Source organism: Saimiri boliviensis, chromosome 6, assembly GCF_048565385.1.
Source record: "Saimiri boliviensis isolate mSaiBol1 chromosome 6, mSaiBol1.pri, whole genome shotgun sequence".
NCBI classification, from domain to species: domain Eukaryota; kingdom Metazoa; phylum Chordata; class Mammalia; order Primates; family Cebidae; genus Saimiri; species Saimiri boliviensis.
Genome location: NC_133454.1, coordinates 103,753,618 through 103,774,296, shown reverse-complemented (window position 1 = coordinate 103,774,296; position 20,679 = coordinate 103,753,618). Strand labels below are relative to the sequence as shown.

Here is a 20,679-nt window from a genome sequence, read left to right as displayed (position 1 = left end):
CTGGATGGGAGGACAGTAATACTAATTCTGGAAGCTTTTGGCAAAGAGGTAGGTAGACAGTGGCAGATCAAGACCCCTGATGTAGTTCTAATGTACTCTGACTCAGAAAGAAGATTTTAGAATGTGCAAGACGAGGAACAGGTGGGGTAGTTTGTAGAATTCCTGAGTCTGGGGAAAACAAGATTGGATTTTTAGGATATAGGTTATATTTCATTGTTTTTAATGTAGTCATTCTAGTGCTTTGATTGATATAACATTTGCTGAATTATATTGCCAAGTTTTATTTATTTATTTATTTATTTATTTATTTATTTATTTATTTATTTTTGAGGCTGAATCTTGCTCTGTCACCCAGGCTGAAGCGCAGTGGCACAATCATGGCTCACTGTAGCCTTGACTTCCTGGGCTCAATTGACCCTCCCACCTCAGCCTCCTGAGTAGCTGGGACCCCAGATGTGTGCTACCATGACCAGCTAATTTTTAAACTTTTTGTGGAAACCAGGGGTGGTGATGGTGTCTTGCTATGTTGCCTAGGCTGGTCTCGAACTCCTGATCTCAAGCCATTCCCTACTTCGGCCTCCCAAAGCTCTAGGATTATAGGCATGAGCCATCACACCTGGCAACCAAGTATTTTTAGATGCATTATTCAATTAATTTTTTTTTTTTTTGGTGACCGATACTAATAAAAATAAGACCCATTCAGCTCATATTCCAACATTTGAAATAACCCAGAAGCAGCTGTCCTTCAAGGATTTCCAGCACCACAGTTGTTGAGGATAATGGCAACTGGAGGCTCCTCCAAGCTCCTAGAGTTGGGTTTTGTTCCCTTTGGATATGGATGTGGAATTTCTGTTTTTAAAGTAAAGCAGCAGGGGGAAAGATAAATGGAAGAGGGATTAGAGAAAAGAGACTAGGAAATGTAAAAGCAGGTGGGAGGAGCCCAGAATGCCACGATATAAACATGAATATACTGCTTGAAAAGGCCAGGTATGTGTGGGCCCTTGGAGGAGACATGACATCTTGCCTCCTCTCCCTTGGCCATCTGTGTCTTTTTAAATTCTGCAGAGAATAATGGTTATGTCTGACAAATATGAATTTTTTCTTCCAAAACCCTTTATGCTTATTGTGTTTTCCAGCTACAGTGACATCAACAGTCTCATCCCTGTGCTTCCATTTTCTTGAGGCTTTGGGGAAATGCTGTGGCAAGGTGTCTTGTCCCTGGTTGTCCAGCAGCATAAAGGAGGGGCAGGTTCCAGGGCCGTGGGTCTAGAGTATAGCTCAGAAGGTCAGAATCCCTTTAAAGACCATTAAGAAGGCGTGAATTCTCAAGAACCAATGTAGAGGTGTGAACTCTCAAGAACCAATGTATTGTTTTGGAAAGAGCAAGGCTTTGGCCCCAAAAAGCTGAATTCTGATCTTTCTTTTCACCTGAAAGCTGTGTGACCTGGGGCAATTTATTTAAATTTAAAGGTTATTATCCTTTATATTTAGACAAGTGGGAAGGGAGAACCAATGTGAAGTACAGCCTTACATGGATGGGAGGGAAGGAAGGTGCCTTTTTTTGGTAACACATTCTCTTGGAAATAGTAAAAGCAGCATCATAGGGCTGTGATTCTCAAAGGAATATGCTTATTTGAAAGGCAGAGACTTAGAAACCACCTCCAGAGATTCTGAGGGAAAAGGTCTGGATTGTGATCCTTGAATAAGACCATCCCAGGTAGTTTCAATACAGGTGGTCTGGGGAGTGTGTTGCAGATGGGAGCATGGGCTTCTGATGCACACAGACTGAATCCCTTCTCTGCCACTTACTGTGTAACCTCAATTAAGGTATTTAATCTTTCTGTGCCTTGGTTTCTTCATATGTAAAATGCAAGATAGTACAATTGTGAGAACTAAATGAAAGAACACAGAGAAACACATGGACAGCACTTGGCACAGTGCCTGGCTCAGAGCAAGTTCTCCATGTATGTTTATTGCTATTGTTGCCATTCAGAATTATGAATGACATACCTGAGAGCCAGAACAGCATGATGGTTAATACTCTCTGACCTTGGAAACAGCCTACTTGGATTTGAATCCTGTCTCTGCTACTTACTACTTGTGAGTATTTAACCCCTCTGAACCTGTTTTCTCATCTATAAGATAGAGGTGTTCTGGCCGGGCGCGGTGGCTCAAGCCTGTAATCCCAGCACTTTGGGAGGCCGAGGCGGGTGGATCACGAGGTCAAGAGATCGAGACCATCCTGGTCAATATGGTGAAACCCCGTCTCTACTAAAAATACAAAAAAGTAGCTGGGCATGGTGGCACATGCCTGTATTCCAAGCTACTCAGGAGGCTGAGGCAGGAGAATTGCCTGAGCCCAGGAGGCGGAGGTTGCGGTGAGCCAAGATCACGCCATTGCACTCCAGCCTGGGTAACAAGAGCGAAACTCCATCTCAAAAAAAAAAAGATAGAGGTGTTCACATGCACTCACTTATGAGTGATGTTGAACAATGAGAACACTTGGACATAGGGAGGGAAACATCACACTCTGGGGCCTATTGAGGGGTAGAGGGGCTAGGGGAGGGATAGCAGGGGGTGAGGGGATTGGGGAGGGATAACATTAGAAGAAATACCTAATGTAGATGACAGGGGAATGGATGCAGCAAACCACCGTGGCTTGTGTATACCTATGTAACAATCCTGCACGATCTGCACATATGCCCCAGAACTTAAAGTATAATTAAAAAAATTTAAAAAGAGATGTTAATTTTCCCTATGCTACAGGGTTATTGTAAGGATTAAATGAGTTGATATAGATGAACAACCTAGAACCATATCTGTTGTATAGAAAGTGCTATGAAGATGTTTGCTATTATGATCTGAAACAGGTTGTTCATCGACCATTTTCAGTAATTTCAGAGTATAACAATATCTCCCCTAAACTTTCCTTTGGTGTCACTGTTAGAAGTAGACCTCTGTTCTGAATAGATTACTGATATGACTCAGAGCATGATTGTTGATCTTAAAGATGGTAATAACACCAAATGCTTACTGAACACTACTAGCCACTTTCCTTTTTAATTTTTTTTTAGACAGAGTCTCACTCTGTCACCCAGGCTGAAGTGCAGTGGTGTGATCACAACTCACTGCAGCCTCAGCCTCCTTCTGAGCAGCTACAGGCTCATGGCCCTATGCCCAGCTAATTTTTGTATTTTTTAGAGACTGGGTCTTGCTATGCTGTCCAGGTTGGCGTCAAACTCCAGGGATCAAGAGATCCCCCAGCTTCAGCCTCCCAAAATGCTGCGGTTACAGGCATGAACCACCATGCCTGGCCTAATCATTTTCCTTTTATTAGGTTTTGTATACTCATCACAACCATGAAGAAGTACTATTATTACCCCCATTACACAGATGAGAAAACTAAGACACATAGAACTTTAGTGACTTACTCAACGCCACTTAGAAACTGGTGGAGCTGAGATTCGAATTTAGGCAGCCTCATTCCTAGGTGTTTCTACTTTACCAATGCTGCTTTCTTCTTCAGCTGTGAAGTCAGAGGTGTGAACTCTCAAGAACCAAGTATTGTGTTGGAAAGAGCAAGGCTTTGGCCCCAAAAAGCTAAATTCTGATCTTTCTTTTCACCTGAAAGCTGTGTGACCTGGGGCAATTTATTTACCCTCTGTTTCCTTATCTGCTAAACAAGAAAATAACCTACTTTAAAGGGTGGTTACGAGAATACAATGAGCTGGTATATGTTAAGGGCTCATATATATCCTCTGTGGGTGCTGGGAGTAGAGGAAGGTGAACAAAAAGCCGCAGTGTGAGATAGTGTTCTTAATAAAGGATGAGAAAGGAAAGAAAGCAACACATCCATTTTTGCTCCTCTACCCCTCCCCTGGGTACATGATCAAAAACCAGATTTCTGGCAAATCCATTGAAAGTTTTATCACTCCTGGTACCCAAAGGCGGGTGATGATGGCCTTGACTCTCCAGCTGTCAATATATTGTTAACAGGAGGAGCTATGAGAAAGAAGAGGAAGACTGAGGTCCCCCCAGGTTGAGATCCAGCCAGGCTGGACCGAGGGTCACTTGGTGACAGGCTGGCTCTCAAAAGCTCAAGGGGAGGGATAGACAAACCAAAGCCCCAGCAAGCAATCTGTCCCCTCTGACTCACAGTCTCATCATTCCTGCCTGGCCCTGTTGGTGTCATCAGCTCCGTGGAGCCAGTGGTCAGATCCTCTAGCAGTTAGGATTGTTGTATGCTGCTTAGACATCAGTACTAGGGATTCAGACAGCACTGGATGAGGGGACGGTGAGTGGGGATGGGAGAGCGGCCCAAGCTGCCTAGTTGTCTCTCTCTCTGATTCCTTTGTCCTTTTTTTCTCCCTCTGGTCTCAGAAGATTTATAGAACACAGACTGTAAAAAGAAAACCTCAGTAGAAATTTTAAGCAAACGTGGTTAGATGGGAGAGCTGTGGGGTTTTTGGTGGACTCAAAGGTAGGTTTTAACATCAAGGAAGAGGAGCAGACACAGGACAAAAGTGTCTTTCTTTGCTACCGTCTGGGGTGGTCTTGGCCAGGGCCTTTAGTCTGACATCCGGTATGGAACAGTCTGACCCTTGTGTTTGTACAGAATCCTCAGAGTCTTTTCAGGTTGACTTTAACAGCCATCATGGCAACGTATTTTCTTAAAGTGTAATACTGAAGACATTGCACTTGGAGACTAGGCCTAAGGGGCACATTTGCTGCTCCTGTCTTGCATAGGTAAGCCCCTGCTGTGTGAGGGATTACATGTTTCTCGGTGTGTCAGAAATAGAAATAGACAGTATTGGATAGCTGTAAAGCACATTGTCAGCCCTGTGAAGCACTGTACAAGATGATAATGATGATGATGATGACAATGACAGCTTTCTTTCACTCACTCATTCATTCATTTGTTCACCAAATATACGAAAGCTGAACTGTGCCAATCGGTCAGCATTTTTTTTCATTGCCTTGCTATGCTTATTGATGAAACGGGACCAAGAGGTTAAATGTCTTAGGTTTGCCAAAGTGAAATATGGAAGAAACAGGGCTGGAGATAATATAACTAGACTTCCCACTCTAGATAGGAGATTCCACATCTGTAACCATGCAAGTTGAGGGAAGTGTTTGGACTTACGATACCAAAATACTTTGCAACTCTCTTAATTTTTTTTAGCCCTGATTTTAAAGAGGGGGTCAGAGAGCACTTAGACACATAGGATAATTATGCAGTAATTTAAAATTTCTTGTAAAGACTATTCAATGCCAAGAGAAAATGTTCATGATACAAGAAAAAAAAGCAGTTTCTAAAATAAAACATGTTACCAATTTTGAGAGATGATCAGACTTTATGTTTATACATTCATTAATACCTACATGTGGTTGTATATGCCCAGTGAAAACGTGACTTGAAGGATAGACATCAAAATGTTGACATTATTACTGGATACCTTTAATTCCCTCATTTAGACTTTCCTTTATTTTCCCAAGATTTTCATGAGAAACTCTTTTAAATTTTTTCGGCAATAAAATGTCTACTGTTTTCCATGGGGTGTGTGTATGCAGGGATGAATAAGCAGAGCATAGAGAATTCTTTACTTTTTTGGCGGGGTGATGGAGTCTCGCACTGTCACCTGGCTGGAGTGCAATGGCACAATCTCGGCTCACTGCAACCTTCGCCTCCCAGGTTCAAGTGATTTTCCTGCCTCAGTCTCCTGAGTATCTGGGATTACAGGTCCTCACCACCATGCCCAGGGCAGTGAAACCACTTCGTAGGATACTCTAATGGCGGGTACATGTCATTACATATTTGTCCAAATCCATAGAATGTACAAGTCCAAGAGTGAACCCTAGTGTAAACTGTGGGCTCCAGTGATGATGATGAGTCCATATAAGTTCATCAGTTATAACAAATGCACAACTCTAGTAGGGATGTTGATAACAGGGGAGGCTGTGCAATTGTGGGAGAGAGGGTATGTGGGGAATTTCTATACCTTCCTCTCAATTTCGCTGTGAACCTAAAATTGCTCTAAAAATGAAGTCTTAAAGTGTTTTATAAAGAAAAAAATGTATCCAGTGGAAGAGGTAGTGATGAATGCATGTAGCACCCAGAAGCCCCTAAGCTTGATTTTGCTGTGTGATCATGGGCATATGCTTGCTTTCTAAGTGTCTTAGTTTATCCCATGTGGGGCTCTATGCATTCTTCGTGTTCTCTTTGTGTTTGTTTATTGGGAAGCACTGACAAGATAAAATTCATCTGCAGCTTTCATAAGGCTTTGCCTTTAAATGTGAAAAGCCAAGTAAAGTTTGCTCAATTCTAGTAGCTGGGAAAACCAGAAGTTGGCCCGGCTCTTTCCCCTAAGTAGCAGGCTTGCTCACTGCCCATCTCCCCACCTCTGGAATTCTGTGGACCCCTCTTTTTTCCCAGAATTAATTCTCTAAAAAAGATTCTTTGGCATTTTTCTTTGCTTCAATAAATAAGACCAACTCTTCCCTACTTCACCCTTTTCTTCACTGGTAAAGTGAAGGAGTTGGATTAAATAATTTTAATTTAAAAGAAAATGTATTAGCGACTTAACTAGATCATGCTGAAGATTAAATTACGTTAAAAATTTAAAAATGGCTGGGCACAGTGGCTCACGCCTGTAACCCCAGCACTTTGGGAGGCCGAGGTGGGTGAATCATAAGGTCAAGAGTTTGAGACCAGCCTGGCCAACATGGTGAAACCCTGCCTTTATTAAAAATACAGAAAATTAGCTGGGTGTAGTGGCAGGTGCCTGTAATCCCAGCTACTTGGGAAGCTGAGGTGGGAGAATCACTTGAACCTGGGAGGTGGAGGTTGCAGTGAGCTGAGATTGCACCACTGCACTACAACTGGGGCAACAGAGTAAGACTCTGTCTCAAAAATAATTTAAAAACATTTTAGCTAAAAAGCACATATATAAGAAAACATTCAATAGTTTCTACTGCTGTTGTTATTGCTCTAAATCCTATTTTCTGGAACTGGCCCTTAGCACCACATTGAAATTCCCTGAAATTTGTACAGCTGAAGGCAAATGGCCAATGTGGCCTTTCCACAAATGTAATTCTGGTAAATGGAGAAAGAAATGCAAGCTGTTGCTCTTGTCCGTTTATTGTATTTTAAAATCTCTTTAGCTGATTAACTTGAAATATTTCTCAAAAGATATTTGATGTATCTATTTCTTATACATTCATTTTTGGGGTACTTTTCTGTCTCTGCTCAAGCTGGAGGAGAAAGAGAGAGAGTGGATTTATCAAACCAGAGGGGAAGGAGCAAAGTAATAAAAGCATCCAAACCCTCACCTCTATATTGCTGGGAACTGGTTTTATTTTTGCAAATATAGTCATGTGCTATATAATAACATTTTGGTCAATGGCAGACTGCATATATGATGGTATTCTCATAAGTTTATAATAGAGGGCACTATTTATAATAGCAAAGACATGGAGTCAACCTAAATGCCCAGGAATGGTAGACTGGATAAAGAAAGTATGGTACATATACACTATGGAATACTACACAACTATAAAATATGAGAACAGGTTCTTTGCAGCAACATGGGTGGAGCTGGAGGCCATTATCCTAAGCCAACGAACACAAGAACAGAAAACCAAACACTGCATGTTCTCACCTATAAGTGGGAGTTAAACAGTGAGTACCCATAGATATAGACAAGGGAACAATGGATGCTGGGGCCTACTTACAGGTGAAGGGAGGGAGAAGAATGAGCATAAAAAATATCTATTAGGTACTATGCTTATTACCTGGGTGATTAAATAATCTGTATACCAAACCCCCATGTTACATCGTTTACCTACATAAAAAACCTATGCATATATCCTTGAACCTGAAGTAAAAGTAAAAACAATAAAAACAAGATTATAATGGAGGTTCCTGCTTCCAAAATGGTAGCATAGAAGCAAGCTAGCTTCACTCTCCTGACAGAAAACCAAAAATAAATATATAGCACTGAGATTTTCAGCAGCACTGTCCCAGAACTCAAATATGAGGATGACTGAGTTTAGGGGGCCACAGAGAAGTGAAGAAACTGCACAGATGGTAAGAGAATTGAACTTCTATATCTTAGGTTGGTAAGAGAATTGAACTTCTATATCCTTAATGTCCCTCTCCACAGTCTTCCCAGCACCAAGCATGTTGAAAATTTTCTTCTAACTCATGGTTTCTGCACTGGAAAAGGTGATATTGAGGTGGATAACCAGCTTCCCCACCATCTTGGGTTCCTTGACAAGAGATCTGTCCCTGCCTCAAAGCACAGGAAGCATTGTAAGTACCTGAAAGGAAAAATATCCCTGGCAACAGCCAGATACAAGCCACAGAAAGAAGGGACTACCATCCACAGCCCTGGAAACTCTGTTCTTTAACTCAGTCAAAAGAAGCACCAAATCAGAGTGGTGATTCAGTGGCACTATGCTGCAAGAGGTACATCCAAGTTCCCTGGGCATTAACTCTTAGCCAGCCCTTCAACATGATTGGGATATTCTTTTTGAGAACTCCCCAATTTAGAATAGGGAGTGTTCTGTTTGTTTGCTAGAGCCAAGGCAAATCTGGGCTTAAGACACCATCTAGTGCCCAAAAGGAAGTAGCAACCTAGCAGGAACAACAACAAAAAATGATATTCAATAGGTAAATTACAAAGAATCTCTAAGCAAACATACCCAATAAAAAAATAAAAGAAGCCATACAGAGAAGACTAAAATAAATAACTCATCCTTCAATGCAAAAGCAAAGATGTGCATCTATGAAAAGCAAAAGCAAACAGGAAACCACGACTTCCCCACATGGACAAAGCAAAACTGACCCTAATGAGATGGCAATATGTGAGCTCTGGCCAAGAATTTAAAATAGCAGCTTCAGAAAATCTCAGTGATTGCTAAGATACACAGAATATTAATTAAGAAATTCATCAGAACAATTTTACAAAGAGATTAAATAGTAATAAAGAAACCAAACAGAAATCTTAGAACTGAGAAATACATTTGCTGAACTGAAAAATTTATCTGAGGCTTTCAACAGCAGAATGGATCATGCAGAGGAAAGAATCAGTGAGTTCAAAGACAGTCTATTTGAAAATAGAGGAGCAAAAAGAAAGGAATAAAGATCCTTTGTACAATATAGAAAATTACCCCAAAAGAATAAATCTAAGAATTGTTGGTATTCAAGAGAAAGTTGAACAAGAACAAGGGGTACAAAGCTTATTTAAAAAAAAAATCTTTCCAAGCTTAAGAGAGATATAAATATCCACATACAGGAAGGTCTGAGAACACCAAATAGATTTGACCCAAATAAGACTATTCTAAGGTATATGCTAATCAAACTCTTAAAAGTCAAGGACAAAAAGAGGACCCTAAAAGCAGTAAGAGAAAAGAAGCAAATAACACGTAAAAGGAGCTCCAATTTGTCTGACAACAGACTTCTGAATTGAAACTATTTCCGTCGGGGGGAGGAGGATAACATGTTCAAAGTGCTTATAAAAAACCCCTGCCACCCAATAATGTGGTATCCAGCAAAGCTACCCTTTGAATATGAAAGAGAAATAAAGTCTTTCTCAGATAAACAAAAAGTGAGAGAATTACCACCACCAGACCCATCTTATAAGAAATGCTAGGAGGATTTATTTAATCTGAAAGAAAAAAACCCACTAACATGCAAAAGAAAAACATTTGAAGCTATAAAACCCACTGATAAAATTAAATACACAGGTAACCCCAGAATAATACTAAAATTGTGGTGGGTCATTCACTTATAGCTCTAGTATGAAGCCTAAAAGACAAATCTGTCAAAAACAATAATAGATACAGTAACTTGTTAAGAGATAGGCACTGTAAGAATATGTAAACTGAGACAACAAAAAGTCAAAATATGGGAGGGATGGAATTAAATTGTAGAATGTTTTAAAAGTTGTTTTTTTTCTTTGTTCCTGTTCTTGTGATCTAAAATAAGTTGTCATCTGTTTAAAATAATTTGTTGTATCTATAAGATATTTTTGTAAGCCTCATGGTAACTACAGTGAAAAAATCTGTAATAGATACACTAAAAATAAAAAGCAATGAATTTAAACATACTACCAGAGAATAGTCCTTAAATGCAAAGGAAGACAGTAAGAAAGGAACAAGGGAAGAGATGAGTTACGTGACAGAGAACAAGCCACAAAATGTCAATAGTAAGTCCTTACTTATCAATAACAACTCTAAATGTACATGAGCTTAATTCTCCAAAGTTGAGATATGTAATGACTGAATGAATAAGAAACAAGACTCAATTGTATGCTGCCTATAGGAAATCCACCTCACTTATACAGAAAAAGACTGAATGTAAAGGGATAGAAAAAGAAATTCTTTGTGAGCAGAAAACAAAAACGAGCAAGAATAGTTGTACTTCCATTAGATAAAATAGCGTACATGTCAAATACTGTAAAAAGAGACAAGGTCACTATATAATATGAAGAAGTCAATTCAGCAAGAGGATATAACAATTATAAATGTCTATGCACCCAACAATGGAGCACCCAATTATATAAAGCAAACATTAATAGATCTAAAGAGAGAGATAGACTGCAATATGATAACAGTAGGGGACTCCAACAGCCCACTCCTTGTAATGTACAGATAATTCACTCAGAAAATAAACAAAGAAACAGTGGAGTTAAACTACACTGTAGACCAAATTAACCCAACTGGCACCCAGAACATTTCAGCCGGTTGCTACAGAATACACATTATTTTCATCAGAACACAAAACAGTCTCTAGAATAGACCATATCTTAGGCCTTAAAGCAACTCTCAACAAATTCAAAACAGTGGAAATAATATCAGCTATCTTTTCTGACCACAGCGGAATAAAATTAGAAATAAATAACAAGAGGAACCTTGGAAAATATACAAACAAATGGAAATTAAACAATGTGCTCATAAATGACCAATGGGTAAATAAAAAAATTAAGAAAGAAATTAAAAAAATTATTTAAATAAATGAAAATGTAAATACAACATACCAAAATCTATGGGGTACAGCAAAAGTAGTATTAAGAGGGAAGTTTGGAGCAATAAACACCTACAGCAAAAAACTGGAAGGACTTCAAATAACCTAACAATACACCTCAGGGAACTAGAACAACAACAACAACAACAACAACAACAACAACAACAACAACAAACAAAGTAAGTAGAAAGAAAGAAATAATAAAGATTAGAGCAGAAATAAATTGCAACTAAAAAATTCAGAAGAGCAATGAAACAAAAAGTTGGTTTTTTTTAAAGATAAAATCAACAAACCTTTAGCTAAACTTAAAAAAAAAAAAGGAAACCTACTAAATAAAATTAGAAATGAAAAGACATAACCAAGACCACAGAAACACAGAGAATTATTAGAGACTATTATGAACAACTATAATCCAACAAATTGGAAAACCTAGAAGAAATGGATAAATTCCTGGACACCTATAATCTACTAAGATTGAACCAGGAAGAAATAGAAAACCCCAACAAGCCAATGATGAGTAACAAGATTGAAGCTGTAATAAAAAGTCTTCCATCAAAGAAAAGCTAGGACCTGATGGCTTTACTGCTGAATTCTACCAAACATTTGAAGAATTAACACCAAGTCTCCTTAAACTCTACCAAAAAATTGAAGAGGGAATATTTTGAAACTCATTCTATGAAGCTAGCATTGCCCTGTTATCAAAACCAGATAAGGATAGAACAGCAGCAAAAAAGATTACTAGAGGCAAATATCACTGATGAGCACAGATGCAAATACCTTCAACAAAATGCTAGCAAACTGAGTTCAACAACACATTAAAAGGATCATTCACCATGATCAAGTGGGATTCATTCCTAGGATACAAGGATTCATCCTTTATCATATGCAGGATTCATATGCAGCATATGCAAATAAACAGACATGATACATGCATTAACAAAAGCAAGAGCAAAAACCATATGATCATTTCAATAGATGCTGAAAAAACACTTGATAAAATTCAACATCCCTTCATGACCCTGAAAATAGGCATAGAAGGAACATACTTCAAAATAATAAAGGTCATATGTGACAAACCAACAGTCATTATCATACTTAATGGGGAAGAATGGAAAGTTTTCCCTCCGAGATTGGGAACAGGGAAGGATGCCCACCTTCACCACTTTTATTATTCATTGTAACCCTGGGAGTCTTGGCCAGAGCAATTAGACAAAAGAAGGAAATCAAAGATATCCAATTTGGAAAGGAAGAAGTCAAATTAGCCTTGCTTGCAGACCACATGATCTTATATATAGAAAAACCTAAAGACTCTACCAACGACTGTTAGAACTGATACATGAATTCAGTAAAGTTGTAGGATACAAGTTGTAGGATACAAATCAACCTATAAGAATCAGTAGCATTTATATACACCAACATAATCTGAAAAATAAAGAGAGCAAACACACTTACAATAGGTCCAAAAATATAAAATATCTAGGAGTCACTTTAACCAGATAAGTGCAAGATCTATAAAAGGAAAACTATAAAACACTGATGAAAGATACTAAAGAGGTCACAAGAAATGGAAAGATATTGCATGCTTGTGGATTGGGAGAATTAATGTCATTAAAATGACAGTAATACTCAATGCAATTTATAGATTCAGTAAAACCCTTAATCAAAATACCAATTACATTCTTTACAGAAATAGAAAAAATCTTAGAGTTGATACAAAAGCACAAATGATTCTGAATAGTCGAAGCAATCCTGAGCAAGAGAAAAAAAAAAAAAAGCTGGAGACATCACACTACATGACTTCAAAGTATACTACAAAGCTGTAGTAACCAAACCAGTATGGTACTTACATAATAACAGGCACATAGACCAATGAAACAGAATGGAGAACCTAGATACAAATCCACATTTTTTATAGACACCTCATTTTTGACAAAAGTACCAAGAACATACAATGGGAGAAAGAATAGTCTTTTCAATAAATAGTGCCAGGAAAACAGGATATTTATATGCAAGAGAATGAAACTTAACCCTTATTTCTTATCATATGCAAAAACCAAATCAAAATGAACTAAAGACTAAATCTGACATGGAACTGTGATGCTGTTAAAAGAAAACATTGGGGAAATGCTCCAGGACATTGATCTAGGCAAAGATTTTTTTGGGTAAAACCTCAAAAGCACAGCAATGAAAGCAAAAATGGACAAATAGGATTATTAATATATCAAGCTAAAAGGCTTCTGCGCAGCAAAGGAAATGATCAACAAAGTGAAGAGACAACCACAGAATAGAAGAAAATATTTGCAAGCTATCCATCTGACAAGGAATTAATAATCAGAAGATGTAAAAGCTCAAACAACTCAATAGCAAGAAAACAAATAATCTGATTTAAAAATGAGCAAAACCATCAATGGTAGACTAGACAAAGAAAAGTTGGTACATGTACACCATGGAATACTATGTAGCCATAACAAGGAATGAGATCATGTCCTTTGTGGGGACATGGGTGAAATTGGAAGCCGTCATCCTCAGCAAACTAACACAGGAACAGAAAACCAAACACTACATGTTCTCACTTATAAGTAGGAGCTGAAAAATGAGAACACATGGACACCAGGAGGGGAATAACCCACACTGGGGCCTGTCAAAGGAAGGTGGGTTGGGGGAGAGCATTAGGAAAAAGAGCTGATGCATGCCAGGCTTAATACCTGGGTGATGGGTTGCTACGTGCAGTCAACCCATCACGGCACATGTTTACCTATGTAACAAACCTGCACATTTTGCTCATGAACCCCAGAACTTAAAAAATAAAATAAATACATTAATTAAATTTTTTAAAATGGGCAAAAGATCTGAATAGACATTTCTCAAAAGTATATATACAAATGGCCAACAGGTAGATGAAAACATGCAGAGAAATGCAAATCAAAACCACAATGAGATATTATCTCAAGCCAGTTAAAATGGCTTTTATCAAAAAGACAGACAATAAAATTGCTGGTGAAGATATAGAGACCCTGATACAGTGTTGGTGGGAATGTATATTAGTGTAGCCGTTATGGAAAACTGTAGGGAGGTTTCTCAGCAAACTAAAAATAGAACTACCATGTGATCCAGCAATTCCACCACTGGAAATATGTCCAAAAGAAAGGAAATCAATTTATCAAAAAGACATCTCCACTCATGTTTTTTTCAGCACTATTCATTATAGCAAAGACATGGAATCAACCTTAGTACTCATTGGTGGATGACTGGTGAAGAAAATGTGGTACCTATTTACAAGGGAATAGTATTCATTTATACAAAAGAATGAAATCCTGTTATTTGCAGCTACATGGATAGAACTGGAGGTTATCATGTTAGGTGAAATAAGCAAGCACAGAAAGAAAAACGTTGAATGTTCTTACTCGTATGTGGGAATAGTGATCCTGACGCTGTGTAGGCCTAGGCTAATACGTATGTTTGCATTTCAGTTTTCAACAAATAAGTTTTAAAAGTAAAATTAAATAAATAAAAAAATGGGAAAAAGCATATAGAAGAAAAGCTATAAAGAAATAAAATATTTTTGTACAACTGTATATGTGTTTGTGTTTTGAGCTGTTACAAAAGACTCAAAAAGTAAACACTGAACAGTTTATTGTCTGGGTGCAGTGGCTTATGCGTCTAATCCCAGCACTTTGGGAGGCCAAAGCAGGTGAATTACTTGAGCCGAGAGTTTGAAACCAGCCTGGACCACATGTCAAAACCCTGTCTCTAAAACAAACAAACAAACAAACAAACAAAAATTAGCCGAGCCTGGTGGCACACATCTGCAGTTCCAGGTACTTGGGAGGCTGAGGTGGGAGGATCATTTAGTCTGGGAAATGGAGGTTGTATTGAGCCGAGATTGTGCCACTGCATTCCAGCCTGGATGACAGAGTGAAAGCCTGTCTCACAAAAAAAAAAAAAAAAAAAAAAGTTTACAAAATTAAAAAGTTACAGAAAACTAAGATTAACTTATTACTGAAGCAAATATTTTTTATAAATTTAGTGTAAGCTAAATATATGGTGTTTACAAAGTCTGCAGTAGTGAACAGTGGTGTCCTAGGCCTTCACATTTACTCACCACTCACTCACTGACTCACTCAGAGCAATTTCTAGTCCTGCAAACTCTGTTCGTGGTAAGTAGCCTGTTCCATTAAAAAAATCTTTTCTACCATATTTATTTTTTTCTGTTTAGATATGTTTAGATACACAGCACTTACCATTGTGCTACAATTGCCTGTAGTATTTAATACAGTAGCATGCTATCCAGGTTTGTAGTCTGTGTGTAGGTGTGTAGTACGCTATGCCACTTCGGTTTGTGTAAATACACTCTGATGTTCATACAGCGATGAAATTGCTTGATGACACATTTCACAGAACATATCCCTGTCATTAAGTGATGCATAGCTGTAGATGGATTTCTTTTTGTAATTTTATTTAAACCTCCTATGAGGCCTGTAGATTGGGTGCTAATGCCCCTTCATGACCACTCATTCATTCTTATAGCATTCTAAGTTTTCCCTATCATGGTTTATGATTATGTATTTGTGGGGTTGTTTCACCAATGTTTTCTCTACTGAACCGTGAGCACCATCAGGCCAGTGATGGTGTCCATTTTTTCTCTATTGTATTCCAGCTACCCATTTCTTGCCTGGGACATAGTCAACTCTCAGTAAATACTTGTAGAATAAAAGAATGAGTTTATTGATTCACCCTTGCTCTTGATATTGTGCTCAGTGGGAAAAATGAGGAACAGAGTGGCTCAATGACTTGCTGTGGGATAACCTTTCTTTTGAGAAGTCCCAGTATGTTAGTCCCCTACTGATATGGTAACAAATTACCACAATTCTAGTGCCTTAGAACAGCACACGTGTGTCACCTTCCAGCTGTGACGGTCAGAAGTCTAAAATGAGTCTTACAGGGCTAAAATAAAAGGGTTGGCAGGGTTGCATTCCTTCTGGATGCTCCACTGGAGAATCTGTTTCTTGATGGTTTCCAACTTCTGGAGGCTACCTGTCTCCTTGGGTTGTGGTCCCATAGTCCATCTTCAAAGCACATCACTCCAACCTCCATTTCTGTCAGTGTATCTCCTTTTGGACTCTGACCCTCCTGCCTCCCTCTTACAGGGGCCTTGTGCTTACATTGGTTCCACCTGGATATTACAGCATATACATCCCATCTCAAAATTCTTAAATTAGTCACATCTGACTAATTTAGTAAATTAGTAAAATTCCTTCGGCCAGGATTCCCTGGGGTCATTCCCTTGGCCTGAGATGGATCTTACCTATAAAGTAAATAAGAATGGAGTAAAGAGGGCAGAGGTGGGCTTGCTCATTGGAGTCAAGAGAAATGGCAATGAAGCTGTTTTAGGGAATTAATTGCTGGGTGAAAGGGAGGCCCTTCATATGTGACAGACTGGAGGTGAATGAATCTGCTGCTTAGGGGGAAACAGGGAGAGGAACAAACCTTACATGGCCTTCCGTGTTGATGTACAGAATCTTATAAAAGTTGCAAATTATTTTTTCTGTCAGTGCACCCGTCAAGTTATTAGTATTTACGAAATTCTTAGAAAACTTAGAAGGATGTAGTGCTTGCCACAGGGTGAATAGAGGGAGGGGGTGAGGCATGAGCCACACCCATGGGCATATTTGCTGTTCAGAGAGCAGAACAAACATAGATCTGTACAGGGTGGGATCTGGATTCCAGGTATCTGGACCAAAGGCAGGTTCCCTGGACCCCCATGTCTAGACACCTCACCATGGGAGGAAAGGTGCCCAGCTCTGGTATCAACAAGTTAGAGACAAAGACGGCTCTCCTGGCTCATGGCTCCAAACTCAACCCACTGGATGGAAATATTTGACTACTGAAGGAAGAGTAGTTCTGGATTTCAGGCCAAATTCATTCAATAGCTGTTTATTCAGCGCCTCTGTGTGCCAGCCAGCCCCGCCCTGGCAGTGGTGAACAAGTTTGATGTGACTCCTGTTAGCTTATGGGCATGTGAGGGAGGCAGACAGTTGGCAGGTAAATGAGAAGAGAAAATGGTTCTAAATTGTGGTAAGGACAAGGAAAGGAAACACACAGGATACTGAGACAGAGAGGACGTTGGATGGGATAGAAGGGGTGTTGCATTTCAGAGGGGAAGGCCAAGGAGGACCTCTGAATAGGTGACATTTACATGAAGGCCTGAGACAGAGGCCTTGGGAGAAGCAAATGTGGAGTCCCAAGGTGGGCCAGAACTTAGTGGTTTTGAGAAACAGAGAGAAGGTGGGAAACAGTGGTCAGAAAAAGGTGGATGGAGTGGGGTGGGCATAGGCCTCAAAGGCCTTGGGGGCTGTGGTAGAGCGTTTGAGGGTAATTCCAAAAGCAATGGGAAGCAAAGTGACCATTTTAAGCAAGAAATTGATCTGACATGCATAAAAAACAATATTCTTGAGAAATATGAACATTCTCTACTGTTTTTCTTTTTTCCTTTTTAAGCTATTAGTTTCTGAATGTTTAGTACATTCTGGGTGCTGTGCTAAGCTGTTTATATGCATTATCTTGTCTAGTATTTTCAACAGGCCTAAATTGGAGAAAACGTACTCATTTTACTGGATACTAAACTGAGGCTGAGAGAGTAAAGTAACTTTGCCAAGGCAAGTAGCAGAGGGAGATTCCAAACCCACGTCTGTTGACTTCCATGGTCTGTTGACTTCCATGGTCTGTTGACTTCAACTCTCCATGTTTGAGCCTCTAACCAATTTGTTCTCTCTTACTCTCCCTCCACCACTTTTCACAATTAAAAAATTGTGGTGTTTTACATATATGTGTGTGTGTGTGTGTATATATATATATATATATATATATATATATATATATATATATATAATAAAATGTGCCCTTGTTGGTATTGCAAATACCAAAACTTGAATAGCAGGCTATATACCACATGGATTTAGCAAACTACAGCATATTATTAATACTACACATTCCACCAGGAAAAGTTGGCACAGGTGGGAGCATGTGATCTAAAAAAGAATTTATGCAGGATTCATAATCTTTGCTTCTTTCAAGCAAGCTTGGTTTTTTCCCTGTGCATATGGCCTGTGTTTATTTCCATATTGGGTGCGTTATTCATTCTAACTGGATGGCTTCCCTTCATTCTCTCAGCCTTTGAAAATATGATTTATTTCTGTGTTAAAAAGAAGCTATATAAAAAGGAAAGCTGTATTGAGTTAGAATTTTTAGATATTTTACTTACAGTGAGAAAGAAGAAGTTGATATAATGTAGTACAGTAATAAACATCAGTAGATTGATCAATCACCATTTACCAAAACTTCAGAGTGGTCAGCATGGCCTTAGGGTTTATGGACACACAAAAACATTTTACCTATAGGAAGATACAAATGTACAATGAGGGGAGAGAGAGCTATGGAGTAATTAAAGCAGAGTGCAGATAATCAGAGGAGGAGTGGAAGGATAGAGAAGGCGAAGAAAATGTGCTATTTTAGCCATTTTAAGTGTAAAATTCCATGGCATTAGATTCCTGTTATTGTGAGGCCATCCCCTCCATCTACTTCACCACCCTAAACAGAAACTCTGTAACTATTAAGCAACAACTCTCTATTCAGCTTTCCCCCAGTTCCTGATAACCTTTAATCCACTTTCTGTCTCTATGAAGTTGCCTATTGTCGATACTGCATTTAAGTAAAATCAGACAATATTTGTCCTTTTGTGTTTGACTTCTTTCCCTTGACATGATTTCAAGGTTCATTTATATTGTAGCACATATCAGCTCTTCATTCCTTTTCATGGCTGGATAATATTCCATTGCATGGTTGTACCTCATTTTTTAATAGTATTTATTATTATTACCATGATTATTATTATTTTGAGACAAGAATCTTGCTCTGTTGCCCAGGCTGGATTCCAATGATGCAATCTTGGCTCACTGCAACGTCTGCCCCCTGGGTTTAGGTGATTCTCATGCCTCAGTCTCCTGAGTAGCTGCAATTACAGGTGTGCACCACCACTCCCGGCTAATTTTTTGTATTTTTAGTTGAGACGAGGTTTCACCATGTTGGCTAGGCTTGTCTCAAACTCCCGGCCTCAAGTGATCTGCTTGCCTTGGCATCCCAAAATGTTGGGATTGCAGATGTGAGCCACCACGTTCAGCCCATATACCTCATTCTGTTTATTCATTTATCTCTTGATGGAAAATTACGTTGTTTCCACCTTTTGGCTATTGTGAATGAACGTTGGCATGCAAGTATCTCTGAGTTTCTGTTTCCAATTTTTTAGATCTATACTTAGAAGAGTAATTGCTGGGTCATGCGGTAATTTTGTTTAGCTTTGAGAGGAACTGCCAAACTGTTTTCCGCAGGGGCTGCACCATTTTACATTTCTATCAGCAACGTACAAGGGTTCCAATTTCTCCACCTCTTTGCCAACATTTGTTTTCCACTTTTTCCCTTGGTTTGGATCATAGCCACTCTAGTAAGTGGTAATTCATCGTGATTTTGATTTGCATTTCCCAAATGACTTGTGATGTTAAACATCTTTTCATGTGCTTGTTGGCCATTTATACAGCTTCTTTAGAGAAATGTCTATTCAAGTCATCTGCCCACTTAAAAAACTATGTTGTTTGTCTTTTTTATGGTTGATTTGTAGGAGTTTAGAAATATGTCCTGGATATCAAGCCTGTATCAGAAATATTTTCTGATATTGTATCCCATTTTATGGGTTATCTTTTCTCTTATCTGATAATGTCCTTTGCTTCACAAACATTTTTAATTTTGATGAAGTCTAATTCATTTTTATTTTGTTGCTCCTGCTTTTGGTGTTATATCTAAGAATCCATTGCCAAATTCAACATCGTGGATAGAGATTTACTCCTATGTTTCCTCCTATTTCTTACTTTTAACCTTTAAATTCTCACCCAGATTCTGGAAGTCGTTCATTTTGCCAGCAAAACATCAGAAAAATGGGAAGTGCAGCTAAGTAAGTCACAGTGGTCTCCCGGAAGCAGCTCAGATAGTAGTGGTGGAAATAAACCTCACTGGTGATTATGCTATGAAGATATAGTCATTCATTCCCAAACACCGATGTAAGGATCTTTTCTGGTTCACTAATGTTTGTGGAAAAATGATTTAAAAAGTCAAATTTTCATAAAGTGAAGTTTATTCCATTTAAATAACTGTCCATCATTGTGCAAGTGGCTGCCTTTTATGACATTAGCATGTTCTTGTGGCCTGAGGCTAAGAGTAGATGATGATAGTTTCTTTAAATAGCTGTACTTGGAAAATTGAGAGTGATCAACTCTGTGTCACACTTCCTAATTTGAGGAGGAAACTATAAAATTTAAGGGTTTAGAAGACACTGCAGATGCTAGAGTTCATTTATGTGGGCCTACGAAGCATGCTGGTGAAATTGCCTGCCTGGAGTTTCTTGGGGAGGTTTTGTAGGGATATCATCCAGGTTCACTTCTTCAAATATCCAATCTATTTCAGCTGTAATTGTCATATTTGTGCAAACTTTTTAGAAGTGGACAGTGGGGGAAATGAAGAGTAAATCAAAACTAGAAGGTCTGTCTCTTAGCCTAAGTTCTTCTGGGCAGCCTCTGACTGATTCCTTTTATAGGTTTTGCCAGATG

At 38.8% G+C, this 20,679-nt stretch overlaps 1 protein-coding gene across 3 annotated transcripts in view; it reads left to right on the top strand.

Annotated features, from left to right (window-relative positions):
- Positions 1-20,679, top strand: part of PAMR1 (peptidase domain containing associated with muscle regeneration 1) — a 97,237-nt gene that overhangs the window by 10,459 nt on the left and 66,099 nt on the right. The window lies entirely within an intron of this gene.